This window comes from Mauremys mutica, chromosome 5, assembly GCF_020497125.1.
Source record: "Mauremys mutica isolate MM-2020 ecotype Southern chromosome 5, ASM2049712v1, whole genome shotgun sequence".
In the NCBI taxonomy this organism is placed as follows: Eukaryota; Metazoa; Chordata; order Testudines; family Geoemydidae; genus Mauremys; species Mauremys mutica.
This window is the reverse complement of record NC_059076.1, coordinates 101,575,433-101,595,339: the sequence shown is the minus strand read 5'-3', so window position 1 is coordinate 101,595,339 and position 19,907 is coordinate 101,575,433. Positions and strand designations below refer to the sequence as shown.

Here is a 19,907-nt window from a genome sequence, read left to right as displayed (position 1 = left end):
CTTTTTATAGTTAAATCAAAGTTCACGTCAACACAGATCCTTAAAGATATCATGAATTTCATTTTGTTTAGCTCAGACACAGAATTTAAGACAGAAAATCACTAGTGCTGAAATCCCACCTATGCACCTAGAAACAATGAGAAACTGACTAGGGCTATCATCATAAAGATGGCCCATTTTACAATACTTTCTGTACTATCTGAAAGGGGAAGTGTATGTACTGTCACAGATCATTACAATAGTTCATTGAATTGGAAGCATACCTGCATCTCTGCAGCTATTACGCTGCATTGGAATACTTTCTATTGTTATGATTATGCCTCTGAACCTGCTGTTTAAGCCATGCTCAGATGCACCCCCAATCTCACCACCTCACTACTCAAGAAGTTTATCTCCAAAGCAAGCAGACTTCCATAATGCTGCCCAATGCTACCAGTGGCTAAATATTATCCATTACTCATCCTTACCTGGGACAAAATGGAAAAAAAGAACATCAGTGGAATGAAGAGTGGAAATGGATCTGATGTAAAATGAAAAGCAGTTCACATCTAATCTAAAATACTTAAGAGATTCTACTGGAGGCAAACCAGATACCTGGCCATTAACTTTAATGAATATGTAATTGTTTATATGCCTCCCTATCACTCATCATTTGGTCCTACCACACTGAAAGTTCATTCCTCCCACTCCCATCCCCCTGTGGATAAATATTATCCACACCTACATCTCAGAAGCACTAAATAACCCCATTACCTCCCCTTGGCTCGAGTTATAACCCGACCACCACTTTAAAAATAGGACCCTTGCTGATCTTATCTTCCATTAAAAAAAATTGAGATACTGGAAGGATCCATTGAGTGGAAACTGGATTTAGCACCAAAGATGCCAACTTTCAGCTTTCCCTGGGGGTGCTCCACCCCCCGTCCATCCCTTCCCCCAAGTCTCCACCCTCATCCTGCCTCTTCCTGCCCCGCTCTGCTCCATCACCCCCGAACACACCCTGCCCTCACTCCTCCTCTTCCTGCCCCAGCGCCTCCCTCCCACCGTTGAACAGCTGATCAGCAGCAGGTGAGAAGTGCAGGGCGTGGAAGGGGAGGAGCTGATCTGAGAGGCCCACCAAACAGCTGATTAGCAGGGCCCACCAAACAACTGATTGGGGGCTGGCTGCTGAGCACCCACTCTTTTTCTTCCATGGGTGCTCTAGCCCCAGAGCACACACAGAGTCCACACCTATGTTCAGCACAGACCCTTGTAAAGGGAAAAATATACATCACCAAATTTAGGAGAGGCAACCTGTTCTTCCCATACTGGGGTGATACAAGACATATAAAGAGGCTTTTACAGCAGAAATAACTTTTTACTCTTCCTCCTCAATTTTCACCTCATACAGATCAAGAAGGTGAAAATTATCTTGTTTAACTGTACTTCAATACGATTACTTAAAAGTTAGTTTTTACTTCCTCCCCATAATATTGGCACACAGTTTGGACCAACCTGTAACTTTAAATGCTTCTCACTGAAAAAAGTTTACATCCATTATTTGCTTATACCAAGTGAAGATTTTATGTACTGACTTTGTCTAATCTGCTCTCTGTACCGTATGGAATACAAAATGTGCTAAATGGTTTAGGAAATCAGGCTGTCATACATGCACAGTGGCTGTTAAAGTGAAAGCAATTAGTCATCTTTAATGACTTGCTACTTAAAATAATACGCACACCCCTAAACTCCATTAAGATTTGTTGATTTCTAAAAAGATTCTAGAATATAAAATCTTCTAAAACTGAAGTAAAAAAGCACAGCTTCTGCCAAGAACTTGTACATTATAACATAAGTGAAAGAGGTGTTCTATACTGACATTTAAACTCTCACAAAAATGTCACTAGTCAGCTGAATAACAAAGTTTACTGGTATGGATGTAGAGGCAGATTGGCCTTTCTGGAATAGGAAATACATGCAAATGTTTTAAAGACAGCAGTCAATGTTTCATATGGCTCATTTTGATTGAGACCAATTTTGGTTTTATCTGTGCAATACTATTCGAGTACTCCAAATTCTTTCTACATAGCCTCTGCTCCTGCTACTAAATCACAGGCAGATCAGCTTGTAGGTCTGCCTTACCTAAAGGTATTAAATATTGCAGAGAATGTGGGAATTCTTTCCTTTCCTCGATCATCCCTCTTTTCTCCTTGTCCCATCCCACCAAATAATTTTGAAGTTTGGAAGGAAATTAACATGGCTAAATTAAGAAGACCCACCAACAGCCAGTGGAAAACTAAGAAAGGTGTGAGAACATCTGGGCAAGTGGATTCTCCTACCTAAAACAGCCTAAAACAAGAGCACTCTCAAAATACCTGAGAGCCACTTATGGACTTTTTGCGGACACAGACTAACACAGCTGCTACTCTGAAACTTATGGACTAGGCATGATGAAGGCAGCCTCTCTGCTATAGCAGTTAAGTCTACAGTTACCTGTGCCAACCTTGCTAGCTTCCTATGTACTGCTCAGATGCTTGGCTTCTATCCCATTCACCCATTTCCTCCTTTTGTTCCCCCACCTCCACACACACCTCATTTCCCTTGAATTTTGCAATATTCCTGGATTTATGGTACTGTGACATCAGCAACAGTTGGGGTGGAAAAAGGAAATGCTGCAGCTCAGCCTTCAGAAGTGTCATGACATTTTTTTAACCTAATTCTGGATGTAAATAAGTTTGATAGAGAGAGGGAGCCCGTAAGCAAAAAGAAACCTTTGCAGTTTAGGTTTAGATATTTTGTAAGTATAGACTCAAATAGCAATATAGCTTGGAATGGGACAAATATTTAAATTTGTATTCCAAATGTATTTAAAAATTTAAAAAGGTATACTCTGTACTATAAGATATGTTAAAGATGCTTTTAGTTACTGCAATAACAATGTAAGTGTTTGAACAAATGGTTTGAAAAAGAGAGGATATGGGGTATGAACGTCTATTAAGAATTTTATGAAGTTTTTGCAAAAAGTGAAAGATCTCTAGCAAGCTTTTTCTCTGCAGAAAGAAGAGACCCCAACATTTGTGCAATTTAGATAACGTAATAAGAAAGCTACATTTAAGTAAATGTAACTTAGATTTGAAATACAGGAACCAGGTCCTCACTATTCTCTCTTTGCCAGAGATCTTTAACAAGAATGTTGAAGGATCTGAATAGTGATGTTACATGACAACAACCTGGAACTGCAGCTTCCCACAAAAGTGAGCAGGGAAATTCTGATAGAAAGAAGGTGGTGTCCACTAAGGACTTGTCTAGAAAACTAGAAAAAGTTTTACCCACAGAAGTTCTTATAGAATACTGCTACTGACATAGCTATTTCAACAGAGAGAGTGAACATTTGGCTACCTTTTTGCAGTTTTTTCACCTTTCCACCAGAAGCCACACAGATCAGTGGAACTTCTCTTGCCCATTTTAAGGACAAGGTAAGGAATTTTTTCATATTTGCAAGAACCACACTGTCGAGACAGAGGGGATACTGAGGATGAGTGGAAGATAGCAAAAAAGCTAACCAGATACTGTAGGTATTCACTGACAAACTGGACACAGTGTAACAGTGTTTTGGGGGCCTGTACTACACACATTAAGTGGTAGGACTGGATCATGATGCAAATCTGGGATGATCCACAACGGCTCCAGAACTTTTGTATGTGGAAGGCCACATTCCTGGTGTTGTATGCCACACTCATCCCAGCACTAAAGTGCATAGACACCAAGACAAGAGCTGCTCCGACAGTAGAGAAATGGGTGGTAATTGTTCTCTGGAAGCTTGCAACCCCAGTTGCTACTGGTGGGTGAGCAATCAACCGGGCATTGGATGTCTACAGTGGAGGCAGCTGTCATTCACTTGTGTAAGACAATTAAACATCTCCTACTTCACAGGCTTGTCGGGCTGGACGTGTCCACGAAACAATAGATGATTATCAGATGTGCTGAACTACGGGTGCTGGGGGCGCTGCCGCACCCCCTGGCTTGAAGTGGTTTTCATTATATGCAGGATTTACAGTTTGAATGAATGGCTTTCAGCATCCCCACTATAAAAATTGTTCAAGCACCTCTGCCCCCACCTGCTGAAAATATTCAATTTTGAGTTGTCACCAATTTAGTGAGGACTTCGTTGTTTCTTCAAGGAAATGTGATACAGTACTTTTGTACAGAACTTTTTGGTTATGCCTAGGCATGACAGTTGAACTATGTGTATACGTATTATATATATATAAAAAAGAGCACTCTAAACATGCAATTCCAATAAGCACCAGGGAATAAAATGAGACAGCAAATGAATTAGACAAAACCTCCAAGCCCTCCACACCCACCCACCAAAAAGCTAACCTTTTTGTTCAGTTTGTTTAGTTTATCTGCTTTTAAAATGCACATTACAAGTACTCTGAATGAACTGAATTAACAGTAGTTAGTTACAAAACTTTTCATAAAATGCTAGTTTCCATTATCTACAATACTCGCTAATTAATCACAGCAGTATACTAGAAGGTCTAATCTATTATTTGGCAGTGGAAAATGATCAGGAGCATAACACTTTTAAACTGGGGAACTGTCCTTTTTATTATAAAATGTACCAAATACAGATATGAAAAAATCAAACATACTTGAATTGCAAATGATACCATGGTGATTTGGGGAATCTGTATATGTACAGATTATGAAGTCTGTTTGATATTGGGACTCTGTCAAACTGCATTTTGAATATGGGGCTTGTCTGAATTCTATAGTCTTTGGGTATGGCTATACTTGCAGCTGTACAGCGCTGGGAGTTAAACCTGTCTTCGTACAGCTGAGTAGGGAAAGCGCTGCAGTCTGTCCACACTGACAGCTGCCAGCGCACTGTCGTGGCCACATTTGCAGCATCTGCAGCGGCATTAGAAGCGTTGCATTATGGGCAGTTATCCCAGCGTTCAAGTGGCTGCAACGTGCTTTTCAAAAAAGGGGGGTGGGGTGGAGTGTGACAGAGAGCGTGGGGGAGAGAGTGTGTGGATTTTTGGAGCCAACACACTGTCAGCAGCTGCCTTGCAAGTTCCAACCCCCTCCCCCACCCCTCTCTCTCACTCACTGAAAGCAAACAACAGCTGTTTGTTTTTTTCCTCACAGTCCAGATAAGCAGCCTCCCCGAAACGGAACCCCCCTCCCTCCCGCGCACCTTGCTGCTTCTTTCCTCAAGCCCCCTCCCTTCAAGCAAACACTAGCTGTGGGCGTTCCAAAGGGAGCCCCGCTGCCTCTGCTCATTCACAGCAAACGCTAGCTGTGTTTGCTTTTTTGATAAGCAGCTTCAGGAGCCCGGAGTTCACAACAAAATAAAGAGAGGCATCACAACAAAACAAAGAGAGTTATCTTTACTTAAAAGGATTATGGGAAGCTTCCGGAGGTCAGTTACAGCATACTAAGATTATTCCCTGTTTACACTGGCACCCCAGTGCTGCAGCAGCAGCAGCGCTATTCTCTTTATTCCTCTCGTCGAGGTGGAGTACAAGCAGCGCTGTAGCCAGGGAGATACAGCGTTGTATGTTCCTTGCCAGTGTGGACGGGGAGTGAGTTACAGTGCTATGAAGCCACCACCAGCGCTGTAACTCTCAAGTGTAGCCAAGGCCTTTATCTGCCACACAGTGACACAGGGCTAACAATGGAGCACCTAAAACCTTGATGGAAGCATAAGTGGACAAAGAGTTGACTACCAGGGCAAACCAGTTTTTCTGAACCCCAAGGGAGAGGTAACTAAGCTACAGATCACCTGGAGGGGGATCCCCATTATCTGATCAGGCTGATTGGGGTCACCTGACAAAGGTGACTGGAGGTTATAAAAGAAAGGTTCTTTCAGCCTTTTTGGTGAGAAATAGAGACCACCAGAGATATGCCATGTTCCAGAAGTGGAGCCAACTGCAGGAGGAAGTTGGAGAAGAAGGCTCCTGGACTCTTTAGAAGCCACTGAGCCAAATGCCAAAGAACGCTGAACAGTGGTGAGGAAACTGAGCTAGGGAATGGCACACAGATGTTTATTGGTTTGTCTGGATCTGTATGTTTCTTGTTCTAGCTGAAGTAAAGAATAATTGGTTTTGGAATCATTTGCAAAGCCCATGATTTGCTTCCACTATCTTGTGTCCCTGAGGAGGTGAACTGTGTAAGCCAGAGTGCCTACACGGTGGAACTCCGGGAAAGAGTGCGCTAAGCCACTGACCAGTCTGATGAATCTGACACTAGTTCTGAGGCCAACGGGGGCTGAGCTCTAAAGAGAGGGTGCTAAATACAGATCTGCATCCCCACGGCGTACCAAGAAACTCAAAGCCTGAGGCAATACCTGGACTATGCTCAGTGTCAGGAAACTTTAAAAAAAATAATAAAAATTAAAAAATATCTCACAGGTGTAGAGTGTAAAGCCCAGACACAGCTGCCTGGTGAATGTCCAGCAGGGGGAGTTTTACCAGAACTGTCTCAGCTACTCATCATGAAAATAATAGATCAGCACCTCATGGGTATTTCACACGTTTTAGACACTCTATAGATATTTGTTTACATAACTGGGGTAAGCAGTGGAAAAGGAAACACCCATAGTTTGTGCTGTAGAAGTAATATTTAGGCCTGGCCTACACTACAGTTAGGTAGATGTAAGGCAGTTTATGTCGACCTCTGTCAGTGTCTACACTACAATGGTGCTACCGATGATGTAAGTCACCCATCACACTGATGGAATTCCGACCTATGCAAGAGATGTAGCACTTAGGTCTATGTAGTTAGCGTAACGCAGTGTTCATGTAGACACTGCGTTACTTACATTGCCTGTTGGCTGTCAGCCTGCCGCAGGGCTGACAGCTGGAGCCCCTCCTGCCCGGTGCTGACAGCCTGAGATGTCAGCCAGGCTCAAAGCTGGAGCTTCCTCACCCCCCCAACCCTGGTGTTGACAGCCTGAGCTGTGAGCCTGGTGCAGGGCTCAATTTCATAGCAGAGAGCCTACAAGCAGTGAAATTGATATTCTTGTCAGTTTCTTGGCAGCTCTTATTTCACATTTCCTCTCCAGCTCAAGTTGTCACACCCAGGATAGGAGTGCTCCAGCTGTAAGTGCTGCACTGCTGTCAGTGCCCCACAATGCTCCACTTCAGTCAGTGCAAGTGCTCCTGGTGAGGATGCACACCACTGGCAAAAGGAGGGTAGAGTGGACAACAACAGATACTTACAGACACTTCACCAACTAAATAAGTTTCTAAATCAGTATATATGCTGCAATGGCTTTAGGTCAACCTAACTTAAATCAACCTGATTTTGTAGTGTAGACAAGCCCTTAGGATGAGTGAACACCAAGTTACATACTAATCAGCAAGCTCTAACAACAGGTTAACGTCATAATGTTTAAAGGGCACTACCTTATTAAATAGGGCTCAGTTGGCATTAACTAGTGGATATGACTATACACATCAAAAACATTAACACTGTCAAGGGAAGGATTTGAGGAGGCAATCTCTTTGGATAGTAGTTTAACAAGAAGTGCTAAAACTAGGAAGGAAGAAAAAGGCTGGCTACCACAGGATTTATAAAAACTTCAGTATGTAACTGTGAAATACTACAGAGTGAGTGAGTGTGTGTAAGTAAAAAAGACTATTTAGTCCCTTCAAGAATACAATTAAAAATATGTATAATTCTTTTTTCTTAACAAGGAGTTCCCCACCACCACCAATTTTACTAAGCAGCTCATCAGTAAAACACACACCAATTCATCCATATTACTTATGGAACCCAAGTCAGAGTTTTGTTTAACCTAAGTTTCCAACCCAGCACCAAGAACAGTTAGTAGTCTAGTTTCTGTATTAACATATCCCCCGCTTTACTGACATTCCATAAGCAGGTTACAGCATTGCAGGTCATCAACAATGGTGTTTGCTTCCTTCCCCCTGAACAACATGACCCACCCAGGGGGAAAAAATTGGACTTGTGCCTTAGTTTTCTTCTTTGCGATGTATAAAGAAAGCCTGAAATAAGTGCCAACAAAAAGTTACCTTTTGCACTCTAAAAGTCAGGTCTTCTTTATCCCGGTTGGACCATGGAAAATGACGAAATTATGACACCCCAGGAGTCTGAAAACTGAGATAATCAGAAAGGATTTTGAAATAAAGAATTTACTCCTTTGGTGGGATGGTGTTGGTTTTTGTTAACATCCATATAATTTCAGTGGTAATCAATATTTTGAACAGAAAGTGTTAGTTAAAGATTCAACACCCCACCTTTTTCAATTAAAGCAGATCTTACATTACCCAGTCTCTGAAATCCAAGAAATCCTACAGCTGTCAGGGAACACCAGTCTTAACATTAATAATATTACAGAGGTAAAAAGGCAAGCATTAAAATCACTCTCAGGTTCTCTTTATACACCATAAGGTAGTGGGGGGGGAAGGAGGGGGGAAAAACCAAATCAAAAAATTTTTGCAAGCAGAAGCATACATAAAACCCAGGACTATAAGCAAGACAACAGCTAAACAAAACAAAATCAAGTATTTATTTTAACATGAATGCATTCTGACATAATATCATTATACAGCACAATCTACAAACAACAAATACACGATATGTAGTGCTGCCTAATGGATAGAGCACTGGACTGTGTCTCAAAACACCTAGGTTCTATTCCTGGCTCTGCTAGGAGGAGAATACTGCCTTTGTAAAGTTCTTTGAGATCAACTGATAAAAGCACTATAAAAACTGGGTATTATATTTCAGGATTCAGAGGACAATATCATAGAATCCAATTTAAAGTAGAAACCATGTATTAACACAAAATAACTAGAACCAATGTCCAAGAAAATGACCTCTCTCCACAACTATAATTTTCCCCTCACCCACAACCACCCCATGCAGCTTATTCCTTCTCCTTACTTTTCCCTATTGTAAAAGCCTAGGAGAGAAACTGGGCTTTGTAGCATGACCCAAAAGGTCAAGATACACTGACAATGTCCCTTTAAAAATAAGGAGAGCAAAAAGGTAAAAAGAAACTAAAGCTAAATGAGCTCAAGACTACACTGAACCATTTAAACAAGTTTGACCTTAACATCAACTTGAAATATAGTCAATGTGACAATTATGGAAGAACTTCCCATCAATTTGTGACTTCATTAAAAAAGAAAATCAGCAGGAGAAAGTGATTTTCTATACAGGGAAAACATTGAAGACAGTCACAAATGCATAGAGAAATACTAGTCCATATAAGTTCCTATACCAGCTTCATCGCCATACTATTGAGTGCCCTCCTGTAATGCATTAAGCGATGTAACTAACATCTGTCACGTGTGGTTTATTTGTTCTCTTATTCTCTCCCCAAAGACAGACATGTATTGTAGTGTTTCATTGTACTAGCGCTGTTTGAAAACAAAGCGTTTTGAAGAAGCTGTTTAATCTTACAGTAATCATAGAGCTTGATCCTGCAAACAATTCTGCACCCATCGGAGTAACTATGCAAATGACAAAACGTACTGAGTTTGGTTGGACTTTTGAAATGCATAATGTAAGTCATGCAAGATGTTTTCAAGGATAAGGATTTGGGATCTGCTTACAGACACTTCACCAACTAAATAAGTTTCTAAATCAGTATATTTAAACCAGTGCAAGTGAAATTTCTGAGAGCAGAATAAGTCTTAGCTATTATTTGTAGGACCAATTTAGCTACACCAGCAAACATTCCTAGTGTATATGCAGCTTATAACAGCAAGAGTGCTTCTTCTGGTCTAGTTTATGTAAGTTCCCTGAACAAAATAAGCTATACCAGCAAAAGAGTGCTTCTGCAAGGGTAACTGTGTACATACTAGGGTTTCTGCCAGTATAGAAATGTCACATGTCCAATCAAACACTGCCCTACTGGCAAAAGTTTTATTTTAGACCTGGCCTCAATTGTAAAGTCATTACTAACTTATCGGGGGTGGCGAGGGGACAACATATCCTTTTTCCATTTACAGTGTATAGATAACCTGTGCTCCAATATACTAGCCGTTATAAAATGCAAGTATACACAGGTTTTTTTTCCAGCCACACTCAGATATCAAAACCAAATACTCCATAAAATTACATTTGCTTTAGTTGGGAGAGCCTAACTGAAACACCTGGATCCAGCCGAAGGGATTTCCATAAGTCTGCATTAGCACTTCGCTTTAGGACCTCCAGATCTACTGGCATCACTAACTCACCACATATTTTGCATGTTAAGAGTAAAAAATTAAGCTGATACTTGTTTTTAAATATAATTTGTTCAGTGATGTAGATGACATCTTTCACTGGGTTAGTTCCTATGTTTACAATGTCACAAAGATATTTAGGACAGAGCAGACAAAACATACAGCATAAACAAGAATATTGAAGAACGAGAAACAAAATAACCTGCTCAAATTTTTTTATTGTTTTGTACCATACACGTGAAGAGCAACCCAGCTTCTAGTACCAGCAAAAAGAACAGGAGTACTTGTGGCACCTTAGAGACTAACAAATGTATTTGAGCATAAGCTTTTGTGGGCTACAGCCCACTTCATCGGATATCTTATGCTCAGAAAGCTTATGCTCAGATAAATTTGTTAGTCTCTAAGGTGCCACAAATACTCCTGTTCTTTTGCAGATACAGACTATCACGGCTGCTACTCTGAAACCTGTCACTTCTAGGATCAGTCATTCATCCATCAAATATCTTTACACAATGTCAAAATTTCTCCCCTCAAAGTCTTGAGCACATTGTCATAAGATGTAAATGCTCATAGCTATACAGAAATTAGAACAAAGGAGTTATTTTTATTTTGATATGTAAAATTTAACTCTAGAACTTCCAGAGACATCAAGAAAATTCACAACTCAGGCTTCTCATTCAGTCCAACTCACTCCAACATACCTGGGAACATTCAGCTTCTGTACATATAACCCTTCTGCCAGACTGAATTGATAGCAGCAAGGGCCGGGTTCAATACATAGGGGTTCCTTCCCTACAACAAAATTGAAAACCAGCTCGAGCTCCCACCCAGTGACCTGGGAAAATCTTACACACACCCCTGGGCGCCTCGAAGAGGCAATATTTCCCCTCTCGCAAGCACAGAGTCTCGGTGTAGCAGAAAATGTTTAATAACATGAGATAAACAACAAGCATTAAATTGGGAAAACACCTCAACTAGAGTTCATAGACCAAACCATGAGCAAAGACCCACCCCAGGAAATTGGGCCGTGTCCTTTTCCCTGGGCTCTTGAGTCCAGCAACCCCAAAATCACCCCAAGACTCCAAAGTCCAATACCCCAAATGTCCCTAGAGTCCAGCAACCCAAAGATCACCCACAGTCCCAAAAGTCCCGCAACCCAAAAGTCTCTGTCCCGGGTCAGTGCAGCCCCAGAGTTCAAGAGTCTATCTGCAAAGGTTTTCTCCCCCTTCCGCCCCCCCCAGCCTGGGTAGAAAGGGGCACCTTACATGGTCCGGGGCCAAATGCCCTGCTGCTCCGTGGGGTTCTGCTTCGGTCTTCTCCACGAACTGCTCCGCTCTACCAGCCACTCCACTCCTCCAGCTGTCCTCACAAACTGCTCCGCTCCGCTTTGCCAGCTGCTCTGCTCCACCAGCCATCCCACGATCCGCTCCAGCCATCCCCGCAAACTGCTCGGCTCCGCTCGCTCGGTGGGCCGCTCCAACCGTCCCACAACTGCTCCGCTCTGCCAGCTGCTCTGCTCCACCAGCCGTCCTGTGATCCGCTCCAGCCGTCCCCACAAACTGCTCGGCTCCGCTCGCTCTGTGTCCCCACAAACTGCTCCACTCTGCTCTGCCAGCTGCTCTGCTCCGCAGTATAGCTTCAGGCTCCCCCCTAGTTAGCACAGCACTCAGTGCTCTCAGCTCAGTAATTTTAGCTCTTTAGTGATTTCAGCTTATAGTAGGGGAGCCCCAGTGCTGGTGCACCATTAGCCCAAAGTGAGTTCAGCTCAGTAACCTGTATCTAGATTCTTAAAGGAATCAAAAATCAGCTCTGATATTCAACAGTGGAGAGAGGAGTAGGTGCAATTGGTGCTTCTGGCTCACACAAGGCGCCCACACCACCAGGTACAGATACCTGTCCCCAGCCTCTCTCCATTCACTGGGTTTTGGAACCCACGTCCCTTGTCTAGCAAGTGCTATTTAGTTGATAGAGAAACCCTTCATCATAAAACAGTTTCATAGTTCCTCATTTACTTAATCAGGGTGACAACACTTTATTCCTCCTGCCCCAACAACAAAGAAATTGGGGATCCCACAGCTGTGAAAGTCACCATTTTAGGCTGCCGTGGGCTATGCTAGGCGGGGTGGGTGTGCCTATGTAAACACGATCAGCCTCTGAAATTCTTTTCCACACTCGCCATAATTCACCACCAGATGTCAGGTTAGAGCTCACCCTGACTGCTTACATCCAGAACTACAAAACCTTCAAAGAGAAAGCATTCTAATGTCTTAGAAGAGAGGTTTTTTTTAAGTTCCTGAAATGTGTCCCTTTGTATGCCCAAGAAGGGCTATTAAGTCACATTACCCAATTTAGTTTTTCAAGTTGATCAAGTTTCTTTCTCACAGAACACTTGTTTAGTATTATGTATTTGTAACAGATTTCATATTTGGCACCATAACTGTGTTCTCTGTACTCTTGAGCACCAGGCTGTCCCATCACCGACCCACCAGCCTACATTTGTTTGAATGGAGGATTTGCAACCCTCTAATAAAATAGAATGAGAATTACTGGTCAAGTTGATGCATACAGTAACTCCTCACTCAATGCTGTAGTTATGTTACTGAAAAATGCAACTTTAAGCGAAACGATGTTAAGCGAATCCAATTTCCCCATAAGAATTAATGTAAATGGGGGGGGTTAGGTTCCAGGGAAATGTTTTTCACCAGACAAAAAAACTATATATTATATAGATATACACAGTATACATTTTAAACAAACAATTTAATACTGTTCACAGCTATGATGATTGTGAAGCTTGGTTGAGATGGTGAAGTAGAGGGTGGAAGAGGGAGGGATATTTCCCAGGAAATGCCTTGCTGCTAAATGATGAACCAGCACTCGGCTGAGCCCTCAAGGATTAACACATTGTTGTTAATGCAGCCTCTCACACAAGGCAGCACGAACACAAGGGAGGGGAGACAGCACAGCAGATAGAGACAGACACACACCTTGTGTGTGGGACAGAAAGAGGTGCACACTGCCCCTTTAAGTAAGTTGACCCACTCTTAAGTGCATTGTCTTTTTAAGTGGATCAGGAAGTTGAGACAGCAACTGCTGCCCCAGGCTCTCTCCGTCCATGTCCCCTCCTTGCTCTATATGGAGAAGGGGTAAGTGGGGGTGTCATAAACAGATAGTTAAGGGCTAAGGTCTCTTTTACCTGTAAAGGGTTAACAAGCTCAGTAACCTGACGGACACCTGACCAGAGGACCAATCAAGGGACAAGATAATTTCAAATCTCTGTGGAGGGAAGTCTTTGTCTGTGTTCTTTGTTTGGGTTTTGTTCTCTCTTTGGATCTAAGAGGGGCCAGACGTATTTCCAGGCTCTCCAAGCTTCCTGAAGTATTCTCTTCTATTCAGTATAGTGAGTATTAGAAAGGCGGATTAGTCTTATAATTAATTTCTGTATTTGCAAATGTGTGTTTGCTGGAGAAATCTCTTTATTTCTGTTTGCTGTTATTTTTTATTATTCTGAGAAAGGGGGGGGGGGGAGTCCCTCTAGGTTTTAAGTTAGACCCTGTAATATTTTTCATCCTGGTGTCACAGAGATAGTATTACTTTCTTTTTTTTCTTTTAATAAAATCTTTTCTTTTCAGAACCTGATTGATTTCTTCCCTTGTTTGGAATCTCAGGGGAAGAGGAGGGGGGGAAAGGGAATCCCTCTTTGTTTGATTCAAGGAGTTTGAATCAAGGTGATCTCTCCCAACAGCTAAGGGAGGGGGAGGTGGGGGAATGGGCTATTTCCCTTTGTGTTAAGATCCAAGAAGTTTGGATCTGTGTTCCCCAGGGAAAGTTTTGGGGGAACAGGGAGTGTGCTAGACACTGGAATTTCTAGCTGGTGGCAGCATAACCAGATCTAAACTAGGAGTTAAGTTTAGAGGAGTCCATGCAGGTCCCCATCTTGTGGACGCTAAAGCTCAAAGTGGGGAATAAACCTATGACAGGGGGGCAGGAGCAGGGGGACACCCTGACATTAAGCCCCCCTCCCCCCTTACCCTCCTGCACAGCAAGCAGGAGTCTCTGGGAGCAGGTCCAAGGCAGAGGGCAGGAGCAGCATGGCAGTGTGTGGGGGGACAGCTGAACTGCTCGGCAATTGCTAGCCTGCCGGGCGGCTGCAGCACAGGGAACTTAGGGGAGCGGGGAGCTCATGGGGGGCTGCCAGTCCACCCTGCTTACAAGCCCCAACCAGCTAGCTGCAATGGGCTGCTCTTCCTGCCAGCGGTGGACAAAGCAGGCAGCTGCTAAATGACGTTAGAAAGGAGTATTGCACAACTTTAAACGAGCATGTTCCCCAATTGATCAGCAACGTAACAACGAAACAACGTTAAACGAGACAACTTTAAGTGAGAAGTTACTGTACGTTGAAGCTGTTTAACTATGGATTCAGATTCTCACAGAATAAACCCTCTTTGCAACAAAGATCAAATCTGTGTTAAAAAAAAAAAAAGGACTATACAAAACCAGAGATTAAATCAGTATTTCTCAAACTGGGGCCATCGCTTGTGTAGGGGAAACCCCTGGCGGGCCTGGCAGGTTTGTTTACCTGCCCCGTCCACAGATCCGGCCAATTGTGGCTACCACTGACCGCAGTTTCACTGCTCCAGGCCAATAGGAGCTGCTAGAAGCAGCGGCCAGTACATCCCTCGGCCTGCGCCGCTTCCAGCAGCCCCCATTGGCCTGGAGCAGCGAACTGCGGTCAGTGGTAGCCACAATTGGCCGGATCTGTGGACGGGGCAGGTAAACAAACCTGCCAGGCCAGCCAGTGGAATCTGGAAATACTGGATTAAATACTATATTTTCTATATTTTTCCAAGTCTCTCATACTGTAAACTTGATAAATCTATCACTGTAATGCAAGTCTGATTACTTAAAGCACTTGCCATCAGCTTGTTTGTTATTTACTAAACATAAAATATCCTTTAAACAATGCTTTAATGTTCTTTCATTCATTGGCAAAGAATTCTATTTGATGTCTGCTTTTCAAACCGTGTATAGTTTTAATTCAATGGATCTTCTGGTGTATCCTTTCAGGGTTCTTTGTTGCAACGATCAATATTTACAACTGACTAAGCTGAGTACACCTGAAGTTTGTCTCTGTGTATAGTTCAGAGATTTGTACTGCCACACTGCTTGTTTAAAAGCATGGAAATAAAGTTGTTTGGTAAAATTTTACAAGATATTATTTAAGAAAACTGCCTCTTGATAGTCTGACGTAATTAGCATTAAAACTAAAGATGATCAAACTGCAGCCTGCTGATAATTCTTCATACAGGTCCCCTCCTGCAGGCCTGATGAACAGAATTGATACAGTTCAGCCAAATTCAGCACCTCTTATCAGAGGAAGTACTGGTTTTCAAATGTGGCCACGAGCAACTTTTCTTGCGACCACAACAGCCTCCTGGTTGGTGATTGGGGAGGGGGAAGCAAAGCAGCAGCCCCTTCTCCTAAATAAGACACCTTGGTGTAGGTGGCTGGGGCCACCAGCAGAGGTCAGTCCCTTGTCCTATCTAGCTGGGAGGCTGTGAAAAGTTACCGGTATATTAACATACAAATATCACGTTTCACAGAAGACTTACTAGTTAATTATATAAATTACTATGATTTTGACATGTATATGCGCATATTTGTTTGTTTTTCCTAAAGTTAATTACCGTATTTTTTTATGAAAAAGTATCAGAGCAGCCACCAGCAAGAGTGGCCATAGACTAACTTAGATATCAGATGCAAAGTCTCTACCTAGTTCAGTTTCTTCCCCAAGCCCTACTTATTTCTGAAATCAGTGCAATAGTGGTAAAAGTGTTTGCCCAAAATTTCCAACCAGGGCTTTACTGGAGGACTCCTGTGAAAGAAAAATAGCCTCCAGCTGCTGCCTTCCAAGCAAGGTCTATGTTCTGTTAGAAGCAATCATAACTAGCTATGCATCAATGTATAGCCCACACATCACTGACTACTTCAAAGTCCCTAGAATGATTCTACAGATTCTAAGAAGTGGATGAACATGAGCTGTGTTTCCCGTTTTTTTCCCAGTACAAATATGTAGAGCCTGGTCTACAATTAAAACTTAGCAACATCGCTCAAGGGTGTGAAAAATTCATTAGATGTACTTAAGCCAATTTATGCCCCAGTATAGACACCGCTAGGTCAATGGAAGGATTCTTCTGTCTGCCTAGCTACAGCCCCTCAAGGGGATAGATTTACTACAGTGATAGATAAACTCCTTCTGACACTGTAGAAAGCATATATACACTACAGCAGCACAGCTGCAGAATTCCTGCTGCTGAAGCACAGCCGTAGCCTCAGTCACCAAACAGCCCAAGTTAGAGCTGGTGAACTAAATACTCAGGTTTTTGTTCACTTCCTCCGTAAGGCTTATTAAGCAAAGAAAATATAATGCAGTTTCTTTTATGTTATCTCAAATATTTAACTGCAGACATAAGATTTCATCCCCTTTAAGTTGTTTATTAGAAAGGCTGCTTCCAAAAACTTAGTCTGTAGCCTTTTAAAACACTATAGTTATTTAAGATTCAAACTTTACTTTTGGCTGTGAGTTAACATTTTACATTTCCCCCCTCCCTCCTTCCTCTTGCTCATGGGTGCCACATCATTAGCATTGATTTTAATTTATGTCCTGTGTTAGCAGTTTAAAATTAAGAACTTGGAAAACATTGCGACTGTGTAATATCCTTCCTTAATAACTTGAAAGGGAACAATAACTGGGCCATGAGAAGAAAAACAAATACTAAGACTCCCACCTAAGCAGGGCCGGCTCCAGACCCCAGCGCGCCAAGCAGGCGCGTGGGGCGGCATTGTCCTGGCAGGGCGGCATTTGGCTCCGGTGGACCTTCCGCAGTTATGCCTGCAGGAGGTCCACCGGAGCCCCGGGAGGAGCGGACCTGCCACAGGCATGACTGCGGAGGGTCCCCTCTTCCCGCGGCTCCGCTTGAGCTCCCGCGGCTCGGATGGAGCTCCCGCAGGCATGCCTGCGGATGCTCCACAGGAGCCACGGGACCACGGGACCATCCGCAGGCACGTCTGCCCCGGCCACGGGACCGGGGAAGGGCGGCGCAGCGCACCACCCTGCTTTGGGCAGCGGAATTTCTAGAGCCGCCCCTGCACCTAAGTAAGAGAATTTCATTTAAACTGAAGACGTCTCAGATCTCTAATGCTGACTCACCACCATTTGAAAAAAGATAGTGGCACATTTTATTGGAATCTATTTTCAGTATAGGTTGAAAAACCATGGTGGTCTGCACATACAGAACACGACTCTGAAACATCAACACTGAAAGAAATATTGTGGAGAAGAGTGAACACTCAAATTCCAAACTACACAGAAAGGGACAAAAAAAAATTGTATGTATTTATATATCTAAAAATGCACCTATCCTTTTGTCTCTCGAGTCAACAAGGTGGCATTAGGTGCCAGAGCAGATAGAAAGTGTCTCACAAATAGAGCAGTAGCAGGAAACCCAGACCCCTAATTCTGCCCTCCATCCAAGCAAGACAGCCTCCCTGAGAACAATCACAACAGTGCTCCTGCCCTGTTCCACTTTCTTGGTAACCCCAGAAACAGTTAGAAAAGGATCAAGAAGCAATCACTTGAAGGAGCTTCTCCCCTCCTGGGTAAGGAAAAAACTTTTTTTTTTAAAAAAGAGTGAAAGGGTACCAAAAACTTAATTCACTCAATCATGTGGTTGAAAATGAAACTTGAGGACAAGAATCAGGAAGAACCCACGTTTTGTTATTTACCTATCATGTCTATTGTAGCAGTGACTAGAAGCCCCACTCACTGAACAGGACCCCGTTGCACTAGGTCCTGTACAAACAGGAACAAAAAGATCAGTTGTAAATGTTTTGGGACAGGGACTAATTATTCAAAATTGTAATTTAGTCTGAGTTTTTTCTTGAACACCAGTTTATACAAAGTCTACATGCAAAACTGTACTGGATTAACAAAAGGTGGTATTTTAAACTGATTTAGCAAAACTTGTCCAAAACCCTCTTTAGACACACTGAAGATTTAAAACTAATTCATGTCACTCAAGCTTTCAATGGTAAAGCTACAGATACAAGCTAAGGTGGCAAACAATTTTAAATCATTGTGTCACCACAGAGCGATTTTCACAGGCTTAATTAAGATCAGTTTTAAAACCTATTTTAGTTAAACCCGCACAGCTTCTGTACATAGACAAGCCCTATATTTCAACAATCTGTTTTAGGGTATGTCTACGTTTAAAATGCTACAGTACCACAGCTGCAGCAGTTCAGTGTAGGCACTCACTACATTGGCATAACTATGTCTCTCAGGGGGTGTGAATTTTTCACACCCCTGACATGTGTAGCTATGCCAACTTTAGACCAGCCCTTACACTATAGATAGAGCCCTAGCAAATTCACAATCATCATGGACCATGAAATCTGATCACCCCCGTGAAATCTGGCTATTGTAGAGGAGGGGCAGGGCTGGGGGCACCCTAGCCATGGGCTCCTACTATGGGCCAGACTCCAGCTGCTAATCGCAGCCCAGACTGGGGAGGGACAGGGCTTTCTTTTCCCTTGCAGGAGCCACTCCAGGAGCTGGGTCAGACCCACCTCTGGGAACCTCCCCCAGCTGTAGGAAGCTCCGTGGCAGCTGGCTGGGACAGGCCACAACCCAGGTGGAAAGGCTGGAGCCCCAGCTATCGGCCCCTCACCCCCAACCAGGGCAGAGAGGCTGCAGACCCAGCTGTCAGCACCCCTCACCCCAACCCAGGAGGAGAGCCTGCCAGGAAAACCCAAATGTAGGGTAACCCGCTCCCCCATACCCTGCAATCCTTACTTTGTGCTGCTGCTGACCGTGATGCTGGCTTTAGAGCTTGGAGCCCAGCCAGCAGCTGCTGTTCTCCAGTTGCCCAGCTCTGAAGGCAGCGCCCCCGCCAGCAGCAGCGCAGAAGTAAAGGTAGCGATCCCACGACCCCCCTACAGTAGCCTTTCCCATGACCCCCTTTTGGATTGGGACCCCCAGGGTTACAATAACCTGAAATTTCAGATGTAAACATTTGAAACCTTGAAACTGACTATTTTAAAAATCCTGTGACCATGAAATTGTCCAAAATGGACCATGACTTTGGTAGGGCCTTAACTATAGAGGATAGTTGTCACTATCATTTCTGATACTCGGCTGAAAACTGAAATTTAAGCACAATGGTGATTCTCTCCACACTTCCCCGAGATTGACATCCAGTGGATCCCAGATGTGAAGAAGTGTAGCTGAGCAGCTGTCTTTTTGAAAAAGGGGAAGGGAAGAATTTCATCATAAACCCAGAAAGGAAGTGAATCTGACTCCCCCAATCTCTTACGAGTTACCTGTCCCAATGTTTTACAAGTCCAGTTTTCAGAAACAAGGTCCTGCCCATCTGATGATACTTGGCCCTAACTGATTTTTAAAAAGAATGTTACTAAACTCTCCTCCCACTCAGGTACGCCACCCCAAAAATTCACAGCATAATTATCTTCAAGCCCAACAGAACTAAACCTGAATAGACATGTACTGTACATACATTAAATGTCTATACATGCCCACAATTCCAGTCTTCTAATTAAATCTGTATAAATGCCAGTTTCTCTTCATGAAGCTATAGCACAAACTGTACAGCAACTATAGCATGCACAAACCTGTATCTCATATACCAACGCAGAGAG

General features: G+C 43.1%; 1 protein-coding gene across 4 annotated transcripts in view; it reads right to left on the bottom strand.

The window, feature by feature from the left end:
* Positions 1–19,907, bottom strand: part of RELL1 (RELT like 1) — a 46,133-nt gene that overhangs the window by 23,239 nt on the left and 2,987 nt on the right. The window contains exon 1 of one of the 4 annotated variants that reach the window (XM_045019390.1): positions 11,456–11,535. The exons of 2 other annotated variants lie outside the window; for them this stretch is intronic. The gene's annotated coding sequence lies outside the window, so the exon portion shown is untranslated. Of the gene's footprint in view, positions 1–8,027; positions 8,084–11,455; positions 11,536–19,907 lie in introns of those variants that run through there. One more of the 4 variants, XM_045019389.1, reaches the window with a different exon arrangement.